The 5,073-nt window shown below is 41.8% G+C and overlaps 1 pseudogene; it reads left to right on the top strand.

Annotated features, from left to right (window-relative positions):
• Window positions 1–4,237: 4,237 nt before the first annotated feature.
• LOC122910111 lies at window positions 4,238–4,587 on the top strand (annotated as a pseudogene).
• The last annotated feature ends 486 nt before the right edge of the window (window positions 4,588–5,073 follow it).

Raw genomic sequence — 5,073 nt, 5'->3', positions numbered from 1 at the left:
TTCTCATCTATTACAGATCCAGGGAGGCTCTTTAATGCAGATGAAAGGGAGAGACAGATTTAAAGGAAGTAGCTTCCAAAGCTAAATTCGCAGACCAGGGACGTGGACGTTGTCATTTCCCATGGAAGGAAGCTGTGTGGTCAACTGACGTTGCTAACCAACTGCTAACCAGATTCACTGAAGTATTCCTCGTCTGTGGCTCTGTTACATCTCTATCCGGGAATCCTTCTCTAGAGCTATCATTTATGTATTCATTCCACTAGTATTAATTGAGGGCTGTATTCGCCAGGCACCATTTTGGGCACTTTGAATACAGGAGTGAACAAGACAGCTTTCACGGACAGACTAAGGGAATAATAAAGAATGACAATAGGCACATATGGACTGTGATACCAACCAGACGTCAGGGAGCCTGGGGGCCTGGAGAAGGAGCATCGATCCAGACTTTATCCAGAAAGGGATGGTCAGGGAGGGCTCCCTGAAAAGGGCTCCATGACATCTCAACTGAGACTTGAGTTAGCGGGGTGAAGAAGGGAGGAGAGAGCTTGAGGCTGGACATGACAAGATGTGACAAAATGGCGGTAACACAATCACTGCTTAAAACACGCATGTTCCTCTCAGGGATGAGGGAGAAGACAGACATCTGCCCAAAGACATTAAGGAAGGAGGCTGTAGAAACCATACAGAAAGTATACTGTGCGCCATTGCACACCCAGGTGCAATGGCACACCTCAAGGAGAAATGAGAAAGAATGCTGTTTGCATCTGAAATTCTCTTCCACGTGCTGGCCTACTTTTCACTCAGGCCCATCAGTGCCAATTTATGGAAAGGAAATTAGAGACTATAAGGCAGGCAGCTATGTGAGGGAGTTTCCCCTTTCCTCATCAAAGAATGCTGATATTTTTAAAAATATAAATGTTTAAAATGTCTCCTTAAGAATGTTTGCTGGGCGCCTGGGTGGCTCAGTGGGTTAAGCCGCTGCCTTCGGCTCAGGTTGTGATCTCAGGGTCCTGGGATCGAGTCCTGCATCGGGCTCTCTGCTCAGCAGGGAGCCTGCTTCCTCCTCTCTCTCTCTCTCTGTCTGCCTCTCTGCCTACTTGTGATCTATCTCTGTAAAATAAATAAATAAATAAAATCTTAAAAAAAAAAAAAGTTTGCTTGCATAGTCTTAGAAGTAGTATTGCCAAGATAAACTATCACATTTTAAGTTGTGTGTCGAAATCTGAATATCAGGAAATTTTCTTATCATTGAAATTTAATTTTAAAGCCATATGTGTATATAAATACTCAATACTTAGAAGACTGAATCTCCCCAAAAATATAAAAAAATACATATGAACATAACTGATAAGGTTTTAATCACACAAAATAATAGCTAGTATTGGAAAACTGAACTATTACAGATTTTTTTTCATTTATCGATTTTATTTCAGACAATATAAAAGAAATGAGAATTTTTTCAGTATTAAAAAAAAACCACTTTATTTCATGCCATTATTTCTTTTCAATCTGCTAGCTAAAAACATGTCCATATCAAGCTTTTGTTTCTTGATCCTTATTATAGTCTCCATAAAAATCATTAGAAATATACTGTCTCAAAAAGAGAAGCTGATTCCTTTCCTGTCCAAATTATTAGTTTTCTGATTGACTTTGAAAACCAAAACTTTACTCTCTTTGAGGGAAAATAATCTATTTTTCTAGAGAATTTCAATCTGTCAGTCACTCTGATAGACACGTAGCTCCTACTGTATTATTTTTTGCTTCAGCTAACATATGTTAAAACAAAATCATTTTTAAAGCTGAAGACAACTCAACATTCTGATTAGCTCTAAAAGTTCTTCAGTCAACCAGCGACTGCCAAGTTTCCTCAATGTAAGACATTATCTTGACTCATTTTCTTCAAGTATCGAACAAGTATGTGATCTGCCCCAGAAATAAGATTTGCATCCAAACATTGTCTTAGCAGAGAAGCTGGAGCCACTAAATTTGTAACTCATGTACTTTCAGTTTTAAGTCTCACAGAAAGATACTTCAACTCCAAGACATGAAATGATTATGGCGGGGGCGGGGGGGGCTTAGGAAGTCTTCCCTTTTCATCATTTTTAGTCAATGATCCATTTGTACGTTGGCCAAAAAGTATTATTACAATGGCTTACTTATATGAAGGCAGAGGCTACAATTTTCACTGATATTTCCTTTTGGGGACTAGAGAATTCAGTGCTTTAGTCAAAAATATAGATTGGGTTTAGATAACTGGGGATATTTTTCAGCAATTCTTTTTCACAGGTACACTTCTATGAGAAATTGTTTTAGTTTATACTGAAATAATTTACTGTGTACACTAGCCGAGTTTTATACAAGTTAGTCACCCAAAAGAACCTGGACATCTGGAAATGTGGCCACATTCACTAAGCTGCTACCCTGACGGAAGAAATCTGATTAAAATGTTTTACACAAGTCAATGGAATAAAATGAGAGAGCTAGCTTACTTGTTTTGTCTGCCCGTCTTCCTTCCTTTCTTCTTTCCTCCTCTCTCTCCCGATCTCTCTCTCTCCAGATATCTTTAGCCTGAAGCCTATTTGTTACATGTTTTTACAGCTCATCAGCAAAACCACACTTCTGTCAGCCAGAATAGTTAAGTTATAGCATACCAATTATTTAAATTGTCAGAACCCTCAGGTAAAAATGCTCCAGGTGCCAAAAAGCAACAATCCTCTTCAACATGCAGAGAAGTTGCTTTTCCCTAGGGTTTCGAATTGGGCTTTCCTCTGAATCAGAGGGACCAATACGTGTGGACTTCTTTCCAGCAGTCTGGAAACTGGTGTTCTGAAAGACAGCATTGCCACTGACTCTTAAGGTGCTGGAAATGAGCCAGGCTCCAGGGACACTAAGAGAAAAAAGCAGGCACCAGACCTCTAATTCTCAAAACTAAGACTAGGTGCTCAACAGACTCACCTGGGGAGTTTTTTAAAAAACTCTTTGAATGCTTGGGTGTCATATCATTGGACTGGGATACGGCCTGGGACTTGGTATTTTTAAAAACAGCAAACCTTGAGGATTATTATTTTAAAGTATTCAAAATTCACATTTATGCCTTCGATAAATTAAGGTAAAAGAAACTCCCGTCCTCTGAGCTGAAAAGTTAATCAAAGAGAAAGGAAATCATTCTTACTATTGCCATTCTTCCTGTTGTCATTTAATATAATCAGCTGGCCATGTATAAATCCATTAGGATTTTTAATCACTTTGCTTGGCCCCTCTTCTGAAGCTCTATGTCAGAAAATTTAATATCCGAGCAACTACAAACAGCTGCCAGCACAAATCCCATGTTGTCTCCTTTCTTCTCAGGCCCTGGGTTAGAGAGGGGTAGGAAACTCAGTTGCTAGGCATAGTGCAAGAGAGCTGGCCCACTCAGGGTGTCCCCTACCCTGGCCTAGCAATTGAGGTCAGGCTGGAAGGTGGGCCCAGGGCCTTCTAGAGCTTCCAAGTTTTCTAGAAAAGCCAGAAATCATCTTATTTGTGTGAAAGCTCCCAATTTCTAAACGTTGGCTTATAGTTGTGAATAATCAAAACATATCTGAGGACCCAAAGGGAGCTGCCACTTTGCAGCCTCTGGTGTGGGAGGGTCTTCATCTCACCATCATGTGGGGCCCTCCTAAACTTCCAGTACTCACCTCTAGAGACAACCGTGAGGGGAAAGCTGCTCCAGCCACCCCTCTTCACTTCCCCTTCCCGCCCCCCCCCCGCCCCTTTCCACCAGGACCACGACCACCCCCACCCACCCCCAGCACCCAGCAGGCCTAGCACTCCAACCCTGGACTCTAAAGCTTGTGTCCCTGCAGTGCAATTGTGTGTTGTTCCCCCCCAGTAACTGCCCACTGCCCGAGGCAGGGGTGGTGCCTTAGTCCCCTTATTCTAGGAACGTATGTTAATCCCAAACTGGATACTGACTCAGCACACAAATGTTATTAGATGCTTACTATGTGTATATAGAAAAATTTAACAAATTACAGCCCCTCAGAAATACGAATCAAGAAAATTAAGAAAAAAGGCTTTCCTCTCCAAATAGATGTTGTTTACCTTTGTGATTCGCATCTCCTCCCAAATCTAGTTCACTAGTGAGCATCCTCAGATCATCTCCACATGGCGCCTTTACCCTGACTGTTGCTTAGTGGTGAAGGGAGTGGCCTTTAAAGACAGTCTGGGTTTAGGCCAAAGGGGTGTGGGGTTGGACGGGATGGAGGCCACCTTGGAACAGCACTTGGAGGACACAAAGAAGAATCCATCCATTGTCAGAGCCCTGTGCTCAGATTCCCAAGGACTCTGGGCTGCCATGGGAGCCGATCAGATGCGCATGCAGGGGTGATATCGGTTCTAGCCCAGCAAGCAGCTAAGCAGACCTCAGAGCCCACTGATATTCCTGTGGTGCGTCTAGAATCAGATAATGGGAACATTAGAATCCAAAAACTTGACAGCATCCCAGCAGCAGTGCCCAAAATGGCCTCATATCAGTTCTCCAGCAGCCTGTCACACGGGCTTAATCCTACCTATGTTAGTTGTATCATAGAAGTATTAAAGCTCCAGTAGTTAGGACATTTATTTAGTGTACAGTGGGCACTTTTCCATTAATTTTGTAGATTTTATTTATTTATTCATCAGAGACAGAGAGAGAGGCAGAGGGAGAAGCAGGCTCCCCCCTGAGCAGGGAGCCCAATATGGGACTCGATCCCAGGACCCTGGGATCATGACCTGCACTGGAAGCAGACACTTTACCATCTGAGCCACCCAGGCGCCCTCCATTAATTTTAGAGTAAGCTGCGTTTAACACTCAGACAGATTTATCAAAATATTAGTAGGAAAGGATCATGTTTTGAAGCGGCAGGACCAGGTTACTTTGTACATAGAATTTTGTTATGTTTAATAAACCTGGTCAGAGGTTTATATAAAATAAATAAATAAAATAAAATAAAAATAAAGACAGTTTGAGTTCGTATTTAGGCTCTGCTACCTGTGTGACCTTGGGCAATTACCTGATCTTATCCTCAGTTTTCTTGTACTTATCTGTTTTTTAAA

This window comes from Neovison vison, chromosome 6 (assembly GCF_020171115.1).
Source record: "Neovison vison isolate M4711 chromosome 6, ASM_NN_V1, whole genome shotgun sequence".
Classification (NCBI taxonomy): Eukaryota; Metazoa; Chordata; class Mammalia; order Carnivora; family Mustelidae; genus Neogale; species Neogale vison.
Note: the sequence above shows the minus strand (reverse complement) of the source record. Positions and strands in the feature narration are given on the sequence as shown.